This window comes from Crocodylus siamensis, chromosome 1 (genome assembly GCF_052110815.1).
Source record: "Crocodylus siamensis isolate JL-2025a chromosome 1, ASM5211081v1, whole genome shotgun sequence".
NCBI lineage: Eukaryota > Metazoa > Chordata > Crocodylia > Crocodylidae > Crocodylus > Crocodylus siamensis.
Window position 1 is genome coordinate 199,760,955 of NC_143395.1, and position 22,484 is coordinate 199,783,438.

A 22,484-nucleotide genomic window follows, 5' to 3' on the forward strand; every position below is an offset into this window, starting at 1 on the left:
CAGCAGCCATGCGGGGGACACAGAGGAGCTTTACCATCTGAAACTAGCTCTCTCTCACCCCAAAACTCATGAGCAAGGAACTGCCTGCCTCCAAAGGGAAACTTCACCAGCCTTTGGAAGATGCTTGTGAGTAAGCTACTCAGTCTGATTCGATATTTAGCTGGCAGTAACACAGATGCGTAATCAAAAGGCTACCTCAGCCAGACTGTTTGCTCTTTAGGATTTCTAAGATATTGCTCAATCCTGTACCCTAGTTTACCCTACCCTTTGTAATCAGTAAAGTTCTCCTTTTTGACTGGTGTGGGAGACTTCTTGAGGGGTGGGTCTAAATTATGCCTAAGAGACCCCTTAGGTTTGTGGACTAAGGGAGACTTTACGTTTTGCCCCTGACTTGGGGAAGTGCCCCAAGTGCCTTTACTGGGTCGAGTACCCGTCGGACTGTTAGGCCTGTGTTTCCTCAAGGACACAGGGTGGAGACAGTCCCTTCTCGGGGTGGTGGCGGTGACGTTACCCCCAGACTAGCGAGTGTGCTCCGGGAGAGGGGTCGGCCGAGCATAAGGCGCCCCTAGGGAGGCATTCAGAGCCTGGAAGGTGGTCGGGCGCAGGGAGGTGGGCGGCTCAACGCAGGAACGCCCCCTACTGGCCCGCCACACCCCCTACCTGCCTTTCACCAGGGGATCCTTGGTCCTGGAATTTCTGGGGGCTGCTGTGCTGCCAGCAGTCCCACCAGGCTTCCCCAACCCTGGCAGAGAGCAGTTTTAGTGGTCAAGCCCAGGACCTGGGGTCTCCTCCATCCACATAGCCCCAGCCCATACCTCCAAGTTTTCCTGGCTTGGGACCTCCGCAGGGACATGTTCTTCCCCTGGTAGCTGGTGATGCTGTGAGTGCCTCCTCCAGCTCTGAGAGTGGGGCAGTAAATGGTGTAAAAAATAAAATGGAAATAGATGCAAACGGAGTGAGGAAGGTGGCAGTCACTCCACGTGCAGGTGGAGCTTGAGGAACTGGACTCGATGATCTCCTGAGGTCCCTTCCAGCCCTGATGTCTATGAAATTATGAAATTTATGAACTCCAGCAGCGGGAGATTCACTTTCAAGAACGCCAGCTTCTTCACCAAACCAGGATCTAGGCAGGTGCACTGAGGTGTCACAACATCCCCAGCAGTGATAAACACCCTCTCACTCAGAATACTGGTTGGTGGACAACAGTGGCCAGAACCTGCCACGTCTGGCTGTGGCTGCCCAGTAGGCCAAGGGGTCTCAGTGTAGCGGCTCCACATCCTTGGTGAGATAGGTAGCCACCAAAGCCTCGGCATTACCTGCCCAAGGCTGGGATCTGGTGCACCTGGACCCCAGCATTAAAAGCCATGCCCTTGGTCCACATTGGCAGTGGCTGGCATGGAGAAGACTGGCTGGTGCTGGTGCTGGTAGTGCTGGCATGGGAAAGAGGATCCCCCCCTTACACATCCCTTCACCTCTGCCCTTCTGCCTCTCTGACTCTGTTGACCAGCACCTGTACCCAGTGATTGAGGGTTATGGCGCTGCTAATGCACGTGCTCCCCTTTACCCTCAGGTTGCACATGCCTGCCAGCATGTGGAGCGTATTGGACTGCAAAGGATCTAGTCATCTCCTGATGCCCTCCTTCAGTGCATTTGGTGACAGTGGCTTGCCACAGCCAGGAACATTGATCCCCTGGAACTTCTGCATTTGATTCTCAAGTTCCTTCATTGTGGGGATCACCTGGCTAAGGAGGGCATTGGCAGTGCTGAGGGCCTCAGGGGCTTCAAGGAGGGCTTCAGGATCACCGAGATTTGGGAGATGGTATCCCACTCAGATCTGTTAAGGGGACCGCTGATTCCAATCTGTCTGAGCAAGGCCATCTCATGGCTGGCCTTCTGTTGTTCCACCAGCCTTTCCAACATCAGGTATGTGGAGTTCCACTGAGTCTCCACATCCTGCATGATTTTGTGCTATAGGATGGTCAGCTCTGCCTGTTTCTCCCACAACATTTTGCCCCCCTTGATGCTGGGTGGAAGTAGCCTGCAGTTTGAAATGAGCTGGGTGGTAGTGACAGCACCATCACTGGCAGCCCTCTCCTTCTCCAAGGCATCCCTGACTATGAGGTGCAGCTTGTGTGCCACACAGCAGATAACAGTAAAGCTGGCATCATGGACAGCTTTGAACATATTGGCCCCGTTGTCGGTGACCATGAACCTGTGAGTGAGCTTGCCCTGCCCAACAAACCACCTCTGTACCATGTGGTTCATGGCCACCATGACCTGTCTTGCCATGTGGAATTCACCCATCACCTCAGCTTGAAGGAGAGCCCACCGATGCCCTGACTGTTTGCACCAGTGCCTTGTGAGGGCGAGGTAGGTGTGATTGCCACTTCAGTTGCTCCAGACGTTGGAGGTGAAGTGGAAGGCGACCTGCAGCTCTGCTCTGTACAGCTCCTCCCTCAAATGCTCCTTGCATGCCTCATGCAGGGAGGGCACCACCATCCTGCTAAGGGTGGTGCATGCAGGCATTTGGTAAGATGGGGCCATGAGTGCCATGAGCCACCTGAACCCTGGCCGCTCAACTAAGGAGAAGGCCTGGCTATTCAGAGTAAGCATCTCCTCAATGCTCTGTGTGATTTCGCTTGCCCTTGCAACGCACCCCACTTTGTCTGCAGCTTTCCCCAGCCGCTCCAGAGGAGCCTGCCTCTGCTTTGGGGGGATGGGAGCTTTGAAGTGAGTGCAGGACTTCCCTTTGGGAATGCTCCCACTGGTGCCAGGCTAAGGAGGGACAAGGGCAAGGGGGTGCTGCCTCCTGAGATGCAGCAGCATTGCCGTGGTAGTAAAGTGTTTCACTTCCTTGCCCTGGCTGATCTACCTTTGGCAGTGCTGGCAGAATGAATGCCACATGGTGAGGCAGGGCAGTGCTGGTGGTGGTGGGAGCATGGCAGCGATGGTGGGAACGTGGCAGCAGTAAGCAGGGAGCGCCCACAGATACTGCTGGCACTGTCAGCGGTGGGGGGTGGGGTGGTGAGCACCAACAGATGCCACCAGATCATGGACCATCCGCAGATGCCACCAGTGTTGTCGGCAGCAGGGCTGGGAGCGGGGCCGGGGATAGAAGTGGCGAATGGCAACTGTCCGCAGGCACCGCCAGTGTCGACAGTGCCTTTTCTCAAGAGGTGCACCACTGTGCTCAGGGGGTGCTTGTGCACCCACGTGCACTCCCTATGTGTCGCCAATGGCCAACAGATAGCAAAACTGGGGTCATCTGCCACCTCAAAATGACTACACACTACAGTATTCCCCAGCTTCCGGGTTGAGGGTGGGGATCCTGCCTTATCCCTCTCCTCTGCAGGCAGAGGCACAACTGCAGGAGAAGCTGACTCAGCTGAGCCACTTGCCTCCACGACCTCCTCCAAGGTGCCTTCCTGACAAGGAGACCTGGGTCTAGGGGAACTTTGAGGGGTGTGGAGCACAAAGTCAGATTTCCCCTTGGTCCCCAGAATTTCTTTTGCTAGGGTGCTCCGGTCCCCTGGTTCCAGATCCAGCTCCTCCTCTGGCAGTGGGAGGCTCACTCTGGGAGATGAAATTGGGGTGGAGGAGACTGTTAGTCCACTGCTGGTGCCTATTTCTGGAGTTAGGGGAGGTGGTGCAGGTGCAGGGACAGATACTACTCCCACCTCCTTGCTTCCACTGGCAGCAAAAGCTTCATGGCCGCTAGGAGAGAGGATGCATCTGTGTTTTGGGGGCGGGGGAAGGCGTGGAACTTGCAGCTCTAGCTCTCCACCCACACTCTCTAGCTCCTCTTCTTCTCCTGCCAGAAGACCTGGCACCTGTCTTTCCATCACGCTTCATATTAATTTTTCCTGTGCTGGAAAATGTTTTTGTGTGTGTAACTAATAATAGAATATATATCTTCTTCTTCTCTGATATATGACTGACTGTGTCTGACTTCTTCTGTATTGTGTTTTGTTTACTGCTCTGTGTTATTCATAGGTTCATAGATGTAGAGTCGAAGGGGACCTGAGCAGATTATCAAGTCCGATCCCCTGCCCTGGGCAGGAATGAATTCTGGGCTTATATGGCCCCTGGTAAGTTTAAGCTCATATGACCCCAGCTAGGTAGTTATCAAACCTTCTTTTAAAGACCCCTAAGGCAGAAGCCAGCACCACTTCCCTTGGAAGCTGGTTCCAGATCTTGGACACCTTGACTGTGAAGTAGTGCCTCCTGGTGTCTAGCCTGAACCTACTCTCAATCTTGTTGTATAGCGTACTTAAAATATCTAGGCAGACAAGGTTCTTTGGGTCGATCTGATATCTTTTATTAGACCAACTGAAATAGTTGGAAAAAAATTTCTTAGCAAGCTTTTGGGTTCAAAAACCCTTCATGAGGCTGAGGAAGCCTCTGCAGTTGGTGTGTGCTCTTCCTGGATGGAATGAATAGTAAAGAAGCCAGAGGCTGGGCTGGTATGTATACAAGACAGGCAGTCAGTGAAGATGTAAACTGAAGAGATAGTGGGTGAGTGACAGGCGGGGAGAGAGACGGGGGATGTATGTAGCAGGTAAATAATGGAGAGGTACCCGGGGAGTCAGATGTCAGGCAGGTTATAATGTGTCATAAATCCAATGTGTACATTTAGTCTATGATTTTTTGTATTCAGGAGGTTGATGAAATGAAGTTCATAGGCTCATCTGTGAGAAATTTTTGTAGGTTTCCTTTGAGGATCAGGACTGAGAGATTGGAGAGAGAGAGGTTTTCTTGTGAGAAATGCGCTCCCAGTGGTAATTGGGTATTCTTGTCTGTGATAGATTTCTGATGTGTGCTCATTGTGGTGCACAGTTGTTGTTTGGTCTCTCCTACCTAATTTCCGCCTGGGCATTTGGTGAATTGGATGAGATATATTACATTTCTGGAGGACCCAGGAATGGTGATGGTTCTGTTGTGGGGTGTAGTAATTATATGGGTGCTGGAGATATGTTGGCAGGTTTTGCATTTCTTGTCATGGCATGGTCTGGATCCATTCGGTGTGTTTTGAGCTGTAGGAAGTTTGCTTCTGGTGATGAGGTTAGTGAGGTTTGGTGCTTGTTTGAAGGCTAGGGTGGGTGGTTCTGGGAAGATCTTTTTAAGAATCGTGTCTCCTTCTAGAATGGGTTGCAATTGTGTGAGGATTTTCTGTATGGGTGTGAGGGAGGGGTGAAACGTCATAACCAGCGGTATGCGATTCATTGGGGTTTTTCTTCTGTACTGCAGCAGTTCTTCACATGGTATCCAGGTGGCTCTTGCAAACGTGTTATCAATCTCTCTGGAGAAGTGTCCTTGTTGAATGAAAGCCTTTTTAAGATTGGTGAGGTGGCAATCCTGGGTGCTCTCTGCACCCAGTGTAAATTCGGTGGTATCTGAGGGCTTGTCTGTATATCACAGCTTTCTTGGTGTATATAGGGTGATTGCTGGTTCTGTGCAGATATGTATGTTGGTCTTTGGGTTTGTTTATAATGTGGTCTATATTTTACCATTCTGGATACTGAACATCATGTCTAAAAAGGAGATGTTGGTGCTGGAGTATTCAAGAGATAGTCAGATGGAGAGATGAGGATTGTTGAATTTCTGATGGAATGCAATCAGAGAGGAGGCTAGTTTAGAGGTCAGGGAGACACAGAAGTACTAGATGTGGTGGAGTTAGGTATGTGACAGGATGGGATGGATAGCTGGAAGGAGGTGACATAAGCATGGACAGGGAGGAGCTGAAATGGACAGGTACAAGGGAGATTAAGACGGATGGAGACTGGTGGATGGGTGAAGGAATAGTTGGGTGTAGGCTAACATGCAGTGATTAAGAAATACTGGCCTCTGAATTATGACACTTGGATGGAGGTAAAAATCTGAGTCTGTGCGACTAGTGTATGCTGTGGCCTTCCCAAGCCTGTCACTTCTGTTATATCATCAGGCAGTCAAAGCAGATTCCCTGTCTCCTCCTTCTTTCCTTTCCACCCTCCTCCAGTCTCAGGCCAACTCAGGACCTACCTCCTCTTCTCCCATCCAAAGCAGAAGGTGAGGGGACCCCTGAAGGAGCTCCAGCTCCTCCCTCCCACTCACACTTTGACTTTTTCCTCTTAGGCCCCAGGCTCAGGTAGAGGGAGACCCACCTGCGATCAGGCCCCAACCAGATTGGCAGGCTTTGGTGGCCGTGTCCCTGGTGACTCTGTTGTGGGGCTTTGTGACTTAGCCGCACAGGGCAACTGACATCTACTCATGGCCACTGTGACATCAGAGCTCTCAACAGCCAATCACAGGGAGAATTCCCTGGCAGCATGCCAGGCATGTGAAGCTATTGGGTGTTAAGAAAGGAGGTTGGAGGTTTTGGAAAAGGTGTGAGGGGCTTCCATTTGCCCTCCCTTCCCCTACAGCCTCTGACATATGGGGTACCAGTGCCAGGAAGAACGCAAGACTCTTCTCCTGCCCTAGTAATTAAAACATTCCTGAATCCTTGTTACTCTCACTTCACTCCAGGCTCTTTGGATCTTCTCAAATGGAACCAAGTGCTGGGATCCAATATCTCGTGCAGGTCACAGGTTTGTGGTGGTGCACTTCAGATTTCCTTATAACCAGGAATTAGGGCTGTGCAAAGCTTTGGATTGCGATTCAGATTTGGAGATGATTTGGAGGCTGAATCTGTGAATCCAAATGGAATCACTAGAGGCCTTAAGCTTTCCAAATTGATTCGGAGCTCCCAAATCGATTCAGTAAAGATTCGGAGATTCGGCCATAGGGTATAATTGAGATTCAATGAAATATCTATAACTTTGTTGTTATTTGGCTGATTCAGATGAAACATGCCAGGAAGGTAGCTGCTGCTGCGGGCATGAAGTCTGCCAGGTTTCAAGGTGATAGGTGCAAGGGTTTCTGGGAAACTGCACCTCAAGTTGTGGACAAGCAAAATTTATGACATGGGTGACACTGTGTGTGTTAAGGCACAGCAGGGTGAAAGCTGCAGGCCTGTTGGCCACTGCTGCAGCCACAAAGACTGTCAGCTGTCAAGGAGATAGGTGCAGGGATTTCTTGGAAACTGCACCTCAAACTCCTGAAAGCAAAACTCATGTTACATGTGTGTGTTAAGACACAGTGGGATGAAATTTGCAGGGATGGTAGCCCCTGCTGAGACCACAAAGACTGTCAGCTGTCAAGGAGATAGGTGCAGGGGGGTCTGGGTTCTGGGACCCTCCACCTCTGGCCACAAGCAGGCAAAATGCATGACATGGGTGTTTGTGGGACTGTGTATGCGTTTCGGTATGCCCTTCCTGTAGATGGGGCCTTTGCACAACATGGCAGGGTGCCCCTGTGAGGGCTCTTCCTCCCCTACAGTCACATCCCAGTCCACCACTGTCAACAACGGCAGGTCAAAATAACTTAGCTGGCTCAACACCAATAGCACCAGCAGCATCAAAGGTACCCAGGCCGAACTGTCTTGGAGCCTTTCTTTTTATAAAGGAATAGACAGCAAGAAGTAAAGATGTGTTGGATATATGTTACTCATGGTGTGTGATGGCTTATTTTGTGTTTTTATGTTTATATGTTTACTATGAAAAAAACCAAACTAGCTAGAAAAATATACCTTAGGAAGCTTTTGGGTTGAAAAATCCTTTGTCAGGCTGCAGGAAGTACCTGCAGTTGGTGTGTCTCCTGGTCCTGGATGGAAGGAATAGTAAAGAAGCTAGAGGCTGGCCTGGCACACAATGCAGGGAAGAAGGCCAGTCAGTGAAAATGGAAATGGAGGTGTCAGCGGGTGAAGGACAGGCTGGGGGGTGGGGGGCAAAGGGGATGTAGCAGTGCAGGTAAAAGTGCAGAGGTACCTGGGGAGTTAGATGTCTGACTTTTGCCTGTCTGCGGCCAGAGGCGCAGGGCCCAAAAACCCCCACTTGGGGCAGGCAGTGGCTACTCTCTGATGTGAGGCAAGGCAGGGATGGAGGCTGAGGCTGTGGGCTGGTGTAGGCTCCACTGGCTCTGAGGAACTGCTCCATGAGCTCTGCTGGCTCTGGGGAAATGCTCCACTCCTCTGCCCTGATGCCACGTGCCTCTTCAGTCCTTGAGGTGAAGCAGGGGAATGGAGCAGTTCCCTGGCACCAGTGGAGCTCTCACCAGGCTCCCACTCCCACTCCCACTCCTGCCTCGCCTCTCGGAGGAACTTACCATCATGTAAGCAGCCGTGCATGTGTGCACCTTAGAGGGAACCTTGCTCCAGGCTGCTTCTGTTTTGGGTAAAACCAGTCGTCAGATTCCAGGCCTGGAAAGTACTGAATTGAGACTCACCAGCTGAGGAGGAGCTTTGGCTGCCTGTTAGTGCTTGTGTGTGTACTGCCGCATCTTGAAACCTTATCCTATTTTAGGATGACCACCCACCCCGAATTCATCCTGGGTTCCCCTGGATACAGTCAACTAGCATTCCAGTATCATGTGCGGGGATCTCGGTTTTCCATTCACTATGGAAAAACATGGGGAACCAAGGGTTCCCCTTGCAGCCTAGCAGAGTTCCAGTCTGCAAGGGGCTGGGGGGAGTGGGTCGCAGGAGGTACCACATGTGTGCATGTGTGTCCACACATGCACATGGCTGGGAAAACAGCCAGGCAGCAGTGGAGAGGAACTTCCCTAGCTTACTGCAAGTCAATCGTGGGAACAGTGTTGGGAGGGGGCATAGGCGATGTGGGGGGTAGGGGCAAATTGGGAGGAAGTGGGGCAGGGTCGGCAGCTGGGGAAGGCATGTGTCCTGCTTTTCTATTTTCAAAAAGTAGTCAACCTGTTCCTGTCTCCACTTTCCATCACCACCAATAACATTTTTGTTCTTGTGAAAGGCTTGGGGTCAACATCTGCATCATAGGAAGTGTGGCTTTTCAGGGGGACCCAGACAAGGGCGTGTGGTTTCCCCAGCTCGGGCTGTAGCTGGTGTTTAGGTTTTCTGGTGGGACTCCTTGATAGATGGAGATACAAAGAGTTCAAAACTGCTCTCTGTACTGAGTCTTAGTAGCGTGGTGCTGCTGCCTGTTACCTGAAGATGATAGCAAATAGATTAGCTCTCAGGACAACCTAAGCCATTGCTATAAATATTCATTCCAGAGGTGCTGAGCCATGAAAGCCCTGCTGTCCTCCGTCAGTGTGAACACTCCTCATGAGGGCCCAATTCTGAGCTGCAGCCAATGCCTGGTGCTGCCAAAGCTGGGATTCCCCTGGTGTCTGATTTTTTGGCTCTGATCTGGCCTCCAATCCCCCATCCTGGACTGGCTGCCTGAGGCTCAGAGTCTCCTCTCTAATTCAGCAGCTTTCAGTGGCCAAATAGAGCCAGAGTTTGTCTGCCATGGGCACACAGAGGCCCTACTCAAAAGAGGACAAAGGATGAGGAGGCTGGGCCCTGATGCACTGAGTGCAGGGTAGGCAGGAAGGTGAGTCAGAATATGAGACAAACAGTAAATGACAGCTTTGCCTGAGTTTTCATGATGGGCAATGCTATTTCCCCTGGGGCGACGGCCAGATTGCTCATGGCAATGCAGGTACTGAAAAGGGAGCAGTGAAGAGCAAGGGATAAAAGGGGAAAACCTAAGTGTGGCAGAGGTGATAATCAACTAAAATTAGGTGAAGATTTAGTTTCAAAATATTTTTTTAAATCTTTTTGAATCACAGTAAACTTTTCCAAGCAACTATGCCTACCAGGTTCAACATTTGTAGGTGTCCTTCTTCAATCCTTCATGTCTCTAATAAGGACCACTGTAGGAAGGCAAACCGAGAAAAATTAAATTTGAGCTCTTAGGCATATTCAAAAGCACACATACCTGCTAATGGTATCATGCGTGTGTCTACATGTTTCCATACAGCACACTATGGTATTGTAGGGATCACGTGGGTCTACACATGGTTGCCGGCTACATTGCCATAGCGATGTACTGCTTTGCGATAGTACGCTGCTATGGTGAGTGAATCTAACCATGCACCACCTGTACACTGTAGTATGGGCAGCTACTGCACCATGTTTTAGTACTTCCCGTAAACGAGTACTAAAACATGGCACAGTACTAATATCGCCATCTGGTGATGTGTAGACATGCCCAATGGTATTGTTCAAAACAATCCTGACGCCTTTCATATTTACCTTTCAAAAAGAACTGATAATTGGGAATGACCAAAACTTCTCACCAAACAGTGCCTGCAATGTATTACATTTATCCAGCATGTATTACATTTATCCAGCATTTATCTGCTGGTTGTATATACCATTTTTTATGTCTGGGGAAGACCAATGAAGATGAAAAATAATCTTTTTGTTGAATTTGGTGCACTTTGATATTCACTAAGATTTTTTAGATTTCATAGACATTTGGGCTGGAAGGGACCCCGGAGGATCATCGCGTCGAGCCCCGTGCCCCAGGGGCAGGAAGTCAGCAGGGATCATAGGATCCCAGCAAGATAAGCATCCAAATGTGTCTTGAAGGTGTTCAGAGTGGATGCTTGAACCGCCTCTGGCGGCAGTCTGTTCTAAACTTTGGGGGCTGGGACAGTGAAGAAGTTCTTTCTTATGTCCAGCCTGAACTGGTCACAGTGGAGTTTCTGACTGTTCGATCTTGTCATCCCTTGGGGGGCTTTGGTGAACAGATGTTCCCCCAGATCCTGATGGGCACCCCTTACAAACTTATAGGTGGCCACCAGATCACCCCTGAGCCTGCGCTTTTCCAGGCTGAATAGCCCCATTGCTCTCAGCCTCTCATCATAAGATCTGTTTTCCTGCCCTCTGATCATGCACGTGGCTCTCCTCTGCACCCTCCCAAGCTTCTCCACATCCTTTTTGAATTGCAGAGCCCAAAACTGGATGCAGTACTCCAGCTGCGGCCTCACCAAGGCCAAGTACAACGGGAGAATGATGCCCCGGGATCTGCTTGAGAAGCATCTATGGATGCAAGTCAGTGTTTTCCTCGCTTTACTAGCTGCAGCATCCCACTGAAGGCTCATGTTCATCTTGTGGTCAACCATGACCCCCAAGTCCCTTTCATCTGTAGAGCTAACCAGCGTAGCACTACCAAGCCTATAAGCATGCTGCAGGTTTTTTCTCCCAAGGTGGAGAACCTTGCATTTTTCGGTGTTGAACACCATTAGGTTCTTGTCCACCCATTTCATGAGTCTGTCCAGATCCGCCTTGATCACCCTCCTGTCCTCAGGTATGGATGCTTTACCCCAGAGTTTGGTGTCATCGGCGAACTTGGCGAGTCCGCTTCTGACACCAATGTCCATATCATTGATGTAGATGTTAAACAGGATTGGCCCTAGGACAGAGCTTTGTGGGACCCCACTGGTCACAGCACACCAAGACGATTGGCTCTTGTTGACCATGACCCTCTGGGTCCTACCATACAGCCAGTTCCCCAGCCAGCAGATTGAGGTGATGTCAAGGCCGCAGTTAACCAGTTTAACCAAGAGGTGATGGTGGGATACCAGATCGAAGGCTTTTTAAAGTCATGGTATATGACATCGATCTCTTCCCCTTTGTCCAAGTGATAAGTCACCTGGTCATAAAAGGAAATGAGATTGGTCAAGCAAGACCTACCCACAACAAACCCATGCTGGGTGTCCCTCAGGATATTGCCGTCAGCTAGTCTGTTAAGGATGGCCTCTCTGATAATCTTTTCCAAGACTTTCCCCAGGATAGAGGTCAGGCTGATGGGCCTGTAGTTTTGCTGGGTCCACTTTCCTCCTTTTTCTTGGAGATAGGCATGACATTGGCCCTCTTCCAGTCTTTGGGCACTTCACCTGAGCACAAGGAGTTCTCAAAAATCCATGCAAGTGGCTGAGCTATGATGCTAGCCAGATCCCTGAGTACCCTTGGGTGTAAACCATCAGGGCCGGCTGACTTGAAGGCATCCTGCCTGTCAAGGTGTTCCTTCATGAGGTCAGCTTCGATGGAGGGCAAGAAATCTCCCTCATCCAGGCCTCCTTGACCCATAGCGGGCAGGGCCATCCCATGGGGCTGATGGAAAACTGTCGCAAAGTACCCATTTAGCAAATTAGCTTTTTCCTGGGTGTCAGTTGTCAGTTGCCCCATCTGGTTTAGCAGGGGTCCAGTGTTGCCTTTGGTATTCCTCTGGCTCCTCACATATTTAAAAAAGGACTTTTTATTGTCCTTGATATTTGTAGCTAGCTGGAGTTCCATCGCAGCCCTGGCTTTCCTGGTTTGCTCCCTGCAGGTCCGGACCAGAGCAGAGTATTTCTCCTTGGTGGCGGTTCCAGTCCTCCATTCTTTGTAGTTCTTCCTTTTAAGATGCAGGAGTTCCACCAGTTCCCTGGAGAGCCAAGGGGGCTGCTGTGCCTTCCTGCTTCCTTTCCTCCGAGACAGGATGGACTTTGCTTGCACATCCAGGATTGCTCCCTTGAGGAGCATCCAAGCGTCCTGAACTCCCCTCTTCATTGGGTTGTGGCCTTTTAGGGCCTCTCTGACAAGCCTCCTTAGCTTCTCAAAGGCAGCTTTCCTGAAGTCAAGGACTTCTGTATTACTGACTGACTTGCCAGCTTTACGGCAAATGGTGAAGGTGATCAGCTCATGGTCACTGTCATCCAGCTTCCCTTCGATCATTAGGTCACTGATTAGGTCATCCCCGGTTGCCAGTACAAGGTCTAGCAGTGCTTTACCTCTTGTCAGCCTGTAGACTTCCTGTGTCAGATAGAGGTCATCCACACAAGAGAAAGCTTTGCAACTGCTCGAATTTGGGTGAGTGCTCCTCCCACGAGATGTCTGGGTAGTTAAAGTCTCCCATGACAACCATACACTGGGAGTGTGTGGCCTCAGCCAATTTCCTGGTGAACTTCTGGTCAAGGTCTTGACTCTGGGTAGGGGGTCTGTAGTAGACCCCCACTATAATATCCCCTGTGCCATGTTCCCCACAGAATTTAACCCAGAGGATCTCAAGTCATCCACCATGGGTGCCAATGTTGGCTTCCAGGGATGCGTAGCTTTCCTTGACATAGCGAGCTATGCCCCTGCCCCTTTTGTCCACTCAATCCCTCCTGTACAGGGTATATCTGTCTATACCCATGTTCCAGTCATGGGTGGAGTCCCACCAGGTCTCCGTTATCCCAGTGACATCATAGTTACTTGCATTTAGCAGAAGAACAAGTTCCTCCTGTTTATTCCCCAGGCTCCTGGCATTTGTGTATAGACACGCAAATGTCCCCTTGGGGGCTCTTGCCTTGCCTACATATTGTTCCAGAGCTGGGGCTGGAGTGGGATCCTTTATGTGCCTTGGCCTGCTGGCTTTGCAAGGGCCACTTGGTGGGCCAGCAGTGGCAGTAGTCCCCCTATCCCCCGGTGGACTTAGTTTAAAGCCCGGTGGAGCAGGTCAGCCAGTCTAGCTGAGAAGAGCCTCCTCCAAATGGAGAGAGGTGGAGGCCATCCCTTCCCAACAGCTCGCTGCCTCTCTCTCCAAAGAGCGGACTGTGGTCATGGAAGCCAAAGCCTTCCTGATGAAACCAGAGCTGCAGTCTTTGGCTGACTATGTGTATCCTCCTCTCCCTCCTCAGCCCATACCCTGAGACTGGGAGGATCAAAGAAAACACCACCTGGCCCCCAGACGCTTTAGCTCTGCACCCAAATCCCTGAAGTGCCTCATGACCCGGCTAGGAGCACTCCGAGCCGTGTCATTGTTGCCTACACGGATGAGGAACATGGGATAGTGGTCTGTGGGCTGCAGAAGTTTAGGGATCTTCTCCACAATGTCATGTATGCAGGCCCCCGGGAAGCAGCAAACTTCCCGGGCTAAGGGGTCGGGGCAGCAGATTGTCTCCTCAGGATGGAGTCTCCCACGACATACACTTTGCGTTTGGTCTTGGGGAGAGTGAGGGCAGTAGCTACAGTGTCCTTTGTGTTGCCTGTGCGAACTGGCAACTCAGCAGGCTCTGCTGGGGCTGCAAGAGGCTCATACCTGTTGCAAAGCTCCAGCAGGGCAGGGGCCTTGGTGCGGCGGGCCCTGGGGCCCTTGACCACCTTGGTCCAACCCCGTGGCTGGACAGAAAGGGAGGTCCCTGTGTCCTCCCTTGTCATGGAGGGAGACCGTGGTCTACCCTTCACCTCCCGAGGGAGAAGGGCCTGGCAGTAGGAGTCTATCTCCTGCTCACAGTCCCTGAGCTCACAAGGGGAGGTGGCCATGCTCTCGGGCCCTAGAGCCTGAAAAAGGGACAGGCAGCGCCTGCAGCAAAGAGCCAAAGGCTCTGTCTGTGTGGAGCCCAGAACCATGGGCTCTGTCTGGGTGGCCATCTCTGAGGTGCCCAATGGGGGGGCCACAGACCCTGAGGGGACCCTCGGGGTGTGGCGTGTTCCCCTCCATGTCGTGTCACTGGTGGGCTGGCTATGGCTGGGACTGCTTACTCTGGGGGGCTCACAGGCAAGGCCTTGGGCCCTCCCGCTGGGCCTTCTGCACGAACTCCCACGCTAACTCCCATGCTGGGCTCAGGAGCACGCCTGTTTGCGTGACCTGTTCGCGAGGCTCTGGTCATGCGGCTCCCTGGGGGGCTGGGTGAAGTAGGAGCCGGGGGTGTGTGACCCTCCTTGGTCCACTTAGCTCGCTCCCAGATGGCTAGATCCCTCCTTCCATGGGCCCCTGCTTAGCTGTCGGCAGGCCGGGGCTTTTCAGGGGTCCTGGGGTTGCTGCTGGGGTCCCTGGGCTCACGGGGGTGCACCGGGCTTACACCTGCATGTGTCGCATTGGAGCCAGGATGCTAATGAGGCTTATGCCATTGCTGGGCACTTTTTAACCTGCGTGCATGCGTAGTAGGGCCGGTCAGCGCCTCAGTGCTTTTGAGGGGCTAAGGGGGGGTCCCTGCTCTCCACCGAGGGAAGGAACAGGTGTGTGACTTCCCCCTACCCTGGCACGTGCGCCTGCAGGGGGGTCGCACGGCTCCCTGGGGCGCTGGGCCAAGTAGGAGCCGGGGGTGTTTGACCCTCCTTGGTCCACTTAGCCCGCTCCCAGCTGGCTACATCCCTCCCTCCACACACCTCTGCTTAGCTGCCGGCAGGCTGAGGCTTGTCAGGGGCTCTGCGGTCCCTGCTGGGGTCCCTGGGCTCACTGGGGTGCAGTGGGCTGACACCTGTGCATCTCGCACCGGAGCCGGGATGCTATATTCTGAACTTCTTATTTCCCCTGGGATTCAGGCATGTACATACCTAAATTTTCATGCTACTTGTGTCTTTAATAATTTGTATCAGTTTAAGAAGGAGGTTCAAATCCAGTTATATTCTGGGATAGACTGAGGCCAAGACACGCTTCACTTCACCATAGAATACTAGGGTTTTCATGGTAATTTTTCAATTATATTTCTTAATTTGATTTTACATGCCAGTGTACGTTTTTTCTCATCAGCAGTTTTATTACTGGTAAACAACAGCTTTAGTGAAGGACTCTGGCTTCCAAGTCAGCAAATGAAACGAACTATGGACTCTTAGTTCAATATGGCAAATCTCTTTGTTTTGAGCAGAAATCTTGGAACTGTTTGTTTTTACACTTCTAGTTTAAAGTTTTCAGAATTAGTTATGTCATGGGAATTTCTGAATTTCTGATTTCTTATTCATAGTGCAAAAGTATTTTTAAACTCCCCCCGGTGCATCAAGTTTAAGGCTAGGTGCCTGCATGCTGGCAAATAGAAAGAGTAAGACTGTGACCTGATCCATGATCCCAAAATTGTGCTTCCTGCCATGCACGTGTAGCATGGCAGGAAATTCGAGTGTTAGGATCTGTCCAAGTAAAATTTTAGTTAAGTGCTGGTAACACAAGAGTTAAGTTATGAACATGCGCAGCAGAGACAGGCTTATGGAAAATTCCACCATATGCCCAGCATGTGCCCCCTGGGTGACCCATGGGCCTGTCAGTCAAGTTTGACCTACTTTTCACCCTGCGCATGCTCAGTCACCACACAGAAAGCAATCAGACGCATGCTCAGTCTACCTGTAGCATGACATAATTGGACTAGAAATTTCTTTGTGGAGAGCGATTTGATTGGCCACTAAATTCCTATAAAAGACCTGCGAGCCCCCACCGAGGGGGTGGTGTTGGTGGTGAGCGTTGGAGGTGGGGGCGTTTGGTGTGTGAGTGTTCAAGGGAGAGAGAGAGCTGCTCAACCTGGAAACAGAGGCTGTTATTAGCAGGGACTGTGAGACAGGAAGAGATTGGGTCTCAGGCCCCGGCTCTTCTCCTCATAACTCCACACGGCGTATTAGTTTTCCGATTCCGTTTCTTTTCTGTATTGATCTCTTGGTTATTGGACTGTTTTGGCATCGACCCCAGCTACGATTTTGATCATCCCAACCTATCTCAACTACGAACTTACCTCATCATCTCGGCATCCGACCTCGGCATTGTTCTTCGACCATCCGTTTGTCCACTTTGGACTGGCGGCACGTCGTGTACTTCATTCTATGAGTTACAGTTTTCATTTGTTTGTTTCCCATTTAATGAGCTGTTGAACAGCCCTGGGACTAACGAGTGGGTAGCCGCACCTATCCCTCGGGGTAGAATGCAAGGGCTCACTCGGGAACCCCGTGGGCCAACAGACCCCTTTGTTGTTTGTGTTTGTTTTCCATTTGCCACAACTCTAACTGAAGCAAGCATCTCAACCTACGCTACTAAGCGTAAGTAATAAACCATCTTGTTTTGAAACCACATGAGTCTCGTACCACTCAGAACTCCTCGCCGCTAATCCCGCCTGTTTGTATCCGATACCACCCTCAGCCCACCATGACCTTTGGGGCCCGATTCCCTGACAGGATCAAATCTCATTGCACTGTTAAACACAGACGACTGGTAGGGAGGGCCCAGGGGGGGCATGTGTCCCCTGTGAGATTGGCCCCTGACTTGGCACTCCTCAGGACATTGCAGTTTTTTGCTGCGCGGGCCAGTGGCATGTTGCAGGGGGGCACTAAGCTGCAGCACAGAAGTATACGAGTGGATATAGGTCTTTTGGCCTGCCCCTGGGCCTGCCCACAAATTGTGCCCCCCAGACTCAGGAGGCACCAGTCACCCCTCCCATTATATTAATGTCTGCCAGGGGCCTAAATCACAAACTTGCTTGAACAACAGGCAGTGGTCACCCAGCACGTGACATTTCACTGAATCCAGAACCAACAGAATTCTGACACAACTCTTCAAAGGTTGATAAAAATCCTCATTTATTTTTTCAGATTTGTGTTGGAATCAAAGGCTCAGGGAAAAGCTTTTGGAGGATTCAAAACATTATTTAAAAATTTCTGGAGAATCCCAAGTACAATAAATTTCATTTGGCTCAAACAAAATACTTTCAAAAGGATGAAAGGATGTGTTTTTCTAATTTAAGTCTTCTTGTTGGGTTCAATATTTTTCACAGACACCTGAGCAACATTTGTATACAAGACAAATTTCAATTCCAAAATGGAAACTTTTCATTCCAAGAAATTCACAGGAAAATGTTCCATTCAGAACCTTTCTTGTTTTCAACACAGACAATAGAGCAAGACCTAGAGGCATTGGTAAATGCTCTGGCAGCCCCGATTGTTACCAGTCTCTCTTGATGTTTTGTCTTTCTGCAAGGTCTATGAATCGGTGCAGTGCCCTAGTGTCAGAGGTGCTTTTGCACCACTCTGATATGAACCACATCTGAACAGTGACTGTGGGTAGCCTCTCCTACAAAAGATTCTGCTGGGTGCTCTGAGGTTTACGAATCAGTGGGCACGTCTACATGAGACGCTGACTGCACAGTAGCCGTATAATACTGCACAGTAACACAGCACAGCACTAACAGTGCTAGTCAGTTACTGCGCAGTATTATTAAGTTACTGCGCAGAAGCACCACTTAAAAGATGTTCACCGGTGCTACTGTGCAGTAACATGTATATGTACCAAATAAATGCATAGTAACCACTTCTCAGTAGTGTCTTATGTAGGCGCACCCAGTGAGTTGGGCAGAGAGCACAAGAACAAGCCTAAAAAATAATGTGATAACCCTGCCCCGCAGCTCATGTCTTGCTGAGCCCCGCACCAGTAAGTTCACAGGAACTCCTTTGTGCAGATCTACAGGCAGAGAAGAAACCTTGTTTACTACAGCAGCCTGCTCTGAGTCATTCTGGATAGGAACAGTGACATTGTGGTCTGACAGGTCTGAGGTCACAGCTCCATCGTGGTTTGCAATACTAGCTTCTTCAGCCCCTTTAGCAGCTGATGTAGCTTTATATTCAGTGTGGTGTTCTGTTCGCCTGGCTATTTCTGTTTCAGCTGTGAGAGCGTCTGCAACTTTACACATGGCTATTCTGGGCCAGATATATGGTGGAAATAAGCATAGCTCCATTGAACTTGCTAGAGCTATGTTGACTGATACTAGGTGAGTGGTTGGACTGAAACCCTGACAGCTGTGTTTAGAATATGGAAAGTATTTCCATGCAGTCCCAGTTCCATAACACATGCTAACATTGGTGCTATTTTTACATTGAAAATGAAACTTTATGACAGACTTTTTAACAGTACGGAGTTCTCCACACCCCCGTGCTGTGGGTTTCTTCCTTAAAACGTTCAGAGCTGAGCCTGGGCTGACATGCAGATCTCCTTACAGGCAGGCAGTTTTCAACTGAGAGCTCCGTGGAACCACCCGCAGCAGATCTACGCTAGCCTGGGTGCCTAGTCCAAGCACTTTGCACTGTAAGTCGTCACAAGGGTTCTACCAAACTGTGGCAGTTTCCTGGCAGGAACTGAAAGTTACTTTTTCAAAAAGAAAAAAAGAAGTTGGGATTTTGGATGTTTTTCTCCCCAGTTCAGGACACAAAGCCCAAGCGTGGGTAAGTGCGTCCAAAGCTGGACGGTATTGCCAAGTCCTGTGTATAGCATGAGTACTGTGCAACCATCTGTAGCCATAAAACGATCTTTTTACCAAAGTAGGTATTTGTGTTGGGGAGAACTGTTATTGGATCAACTCCACAGTTGGGAGGGATACAGACAAGCTTTCCAATACTAAATAGTGACCTGAAGAAGGTATTTGGTACCCAAATTTTGTCTATATCATACCCTGCCAGGGCCTGTGATCAGCAGAGCTCCTGCTTTTCTCTGATTAAAAAAAAAAATCCCCAATTTTTGGATTAAAAAAGTAACCCCAAATCCACATGTTTCCATGATTAGAATGAAACATATTAACGTGTGTGTGTGTGTATTAGTTAATGGTGTTTCATTGTAGTCATGGAAAAATGTGGATTTCCCGTTACTTTTTCAATCTGAAAATTAGGGGTTTTTTCACTCTGAGAAACCCAGGATCTCTGGTGATCAGTCAGGCCTGGCAGGGCTGAGCTCTTGAGCTTCCACACCTGATGCTGATCCTAGGCTAATGCAACTGCCCAGTTCTCTGTAACTGGACTGACTGCTCTGAGCACCATTCAGCCCTTTTAAGCACATCTGCAGCCACAGGCTGTTGGCTTACCTAGACAACAGCTTCAGTCTGCTCCAGCAAGCCTTGCATTCATTGCTCTCTGATTCCTGACGTGGCTTTGGCTTTCCCTAAACCTGCTCTTGGATCATCCCTGGAACTTGGCTCCTGGCTCTGATTCTCCTGACTTCTGATCTCAGCTTGTACCTTGGACTGTCTCCTGGATCTCCCTCTCGGTTTTCCAGGGACCTGAACCTACATCCTCTGCTCTGTTGATCCAGACCCCCACCTGTTGCCCCAGTAACCCGTACTGCCATTTAGCTGACCTCCTGATTGCCTTTCAGGGCATACCTGCTGTCCTGGCCACCTGCATCCCAGTGGAAACCTCATGTGCGCAACTAGCAAGTTGGTACAGTAGGGGATATTGCCCGCACAAATCCTGGCCCCTCACATCTTCCCTGCACCATCATGGCCACAACACCCTTCCAACACTTTCTACAAAGGCCAGTTTTCCTGTCGTCAACTCTCTCTTCAGTTTTTCCTCCTCGCATTTTAGGAGCCCAGATGAGGAAGGAGCGTTGTTATGTTGCCATCTGGAGGACAGTGTAGCCCAGGTCAAGACACTTGTTAAGAAGCTGGAGGTAGCTGGATCAGCAGTGGAAAGCCAAGAATGGGCTTTCCAGGCTGAGTGTGCTAGAGCTCAATGGGGGATGTGACCCCTCAGTCCCTTGGGACACTGCTGGGCTTTACATGCCTCAGGGCTCAGACCTCAGCTCTGTTGATCCCTGAGCACTGAAGAAGATGGTACCTGCCAGGGAGACTGAATGAAAGTGAAGCCTTTCATATCTCCACCATACTCTGAGCCTCTCAGGTGTGAGCTGAGGAGTGAATGGCATGGAACAGTCTATGCTCACTGTTTCAGCAGACTTGTAGCAGTTCAACTTGTGCAATGGATTAATCTAAATCAGCAACCATTGGGGTTATGGGAAAGTGTTGAACTCCTGTGACTCACACTCACTAACTTGAAGGTCTACACCAGGGTTTTCCACTGATCCCTTAAAAAGTCTGTAGCCAGAGCTCTGAAGGCTTGTTGCTCCTGCATCCTTGTGTTGCAAACTCACATGATGGAAAGTATGGGGCGAAAGAAATAATTTTTTGTTTTCTACCAAAGTGTTTTCGCAGGTTTTCACCAAAGTCCCCCATAAGAATTCAGCTGTGGACTAGAACTCAGCCATGGAGAAATCATTTCCAATGGGCTTGGTTTGAGCAGCTGTCAATGAACAAGCAGGTCAGTACAATGCAAGTGAGAACTCAATCTTCTGATAACTTCTCAATATAAGGTGTGGTGATGGTGTGCTCTGCCAACTCTCTGGACTTTAGCCGTCTTTCAGGGCTTTTGCCTTATAAGCTCCTGAGACAATATGGATTCTTTGTAGTTCATTTAATCTTTGTCTTGTGCAAATGTTCACAAAAGAAGACTCATAGGAGTATTTTGAACTCCAGCAGGGCCTTCCATGTTACTACCCATTCTGGATTGGTTTGTTATGGGGCTTGGAGACTGCAGTGTTCATTTGCATGGATGCCTGAGTTGCCTTTTTTGGCCTGTGAATCCGTGTTACAATTTTGCCCTCAGTTGTGGTCCGAAATGCAGCACTAGTCCCTGGCTGTGATTCTATGTGGGTCTATGGAAGTACTATTTAATAGTGTTTGTAAAGGTTATCAGACACCCAGGAAACAACAGGCACATAGCCCAGGCCCCAACTGGCCCCAAAACATTCTGAAGTTTCTGTTTCCCCCTTGCCCCCAGCTTGACATGCTGCAAAGTGCCCTGCAGCTTCTGAGCCCTGTGGACTCAGGCACTGGGCTGCTGGGGAGGCTGCTTTTGCTGAGAAGCCCTGGAGCTAGGATGAAGAATGGCATTGGCTGTTTCCCCTCTGGTGCCAGCTGTATCCAAACACACTGCTATAATGTTGGTTGGGGATGGCTGGCTGATAAATGACTTCTTTCTACACATCTGAGAGGTGTTCACTTGTTAGGTCCAAGTGTAAATACTTAGGCCTGCTTAGAGCCTTAACATGCATTCATTTATCTTGTGTAAGCAAACTATTTTCATCTGTTAAGAGCAGAGTTAATGTGCATATAGAGTTTCACTTGTATAGAAGTGTAGAGTAAGCCCTTTGTTGCAAAATTTCATAGAATTTCATAGATATTTGGGCTGGAAGGGACCCCGGAGGATCATCAAGTCCAGCCCCCTGCCCCACGGGAGGAAGTCAGCAGGGATCATAGGATCCCAGCAAGATAAGCATCCAAATGTGTCTTGAAGGTGTTCCAAGTGGGTGCTTGAACCGCCTCTGGCGGCAGTCTATTCCAAACCTTGGGGACTTGAACAGTGAAGAAGTTCTTCCTTATGTCCAGCCTCAGTCGGTCACAGTGGAGTTTGTGACCATTCAATCTTGTCATCCCTCGGGGGGCTCTGGTGAACAGACATTCCCCCAGATCCTGATGAGCACCCCTTATAAACTTATAGGTGGCCACAAGATTACCCCTGAGCCTGCGCTTTTCCAGGCTAAAGAGATCCATGGCTCTCAGCCTGTCGTCGTAAGGTTTGTTTTCCTGACCGCTGATCATGCGTGTGGCTCTCCCCTGCACCCTCTCAAGCTTCTCCACATCCTTTTTTAATTGCGGAGCCCAAAACTGGATGCAGTACTCCAGCTGTGGCCTCACCAAGGCCGAGTACAAAGGGAGAATGACGTCCCGGGATTTGCTTGAGAAGCATCTATTGATGCAAGTCAGCGTTTTGCTTGCTTTGCTAGTCGCAGAATCCCACTGAAGGCTCATGTTCATCTTGTGGTCAACCATGACCCCCAAGTCCCTTTCATCTGTAGAGCTAACCAGCGTAGCACTACCAAGCTTTTATGCACGGTGCAGGTTTTTCCTCCCAAGGTGGAGAACCTTGCATTTTTTGGTGTTCAACACCATTAGGTTCTTGTCTGCCCATTTCATGAGCCTGTTAAGATCTGCCTGGAACACCCTCCTGTCCTCAGGTGTGGATGCTTTACCCTGGAGCTTGGTGTCATCGGCAAACTTGGCCA

The 22,484-nt window shown here is 50.0% G+C and overlaps 1 pseudogene; it reads right to left on the bottom strand.

Annotated features, from left to right (window-relative positions):
* Positions 1 to 2,388: 2,388 nt before the first annotated feature.
* LOC149873877 (uncharacterized) lies at positions 2,389 to 16,426 on the bottom strand (annotated as a pseudogene).
* Positions 16,427 to 22,484: the final 6,058 nt, after the last annotated feature.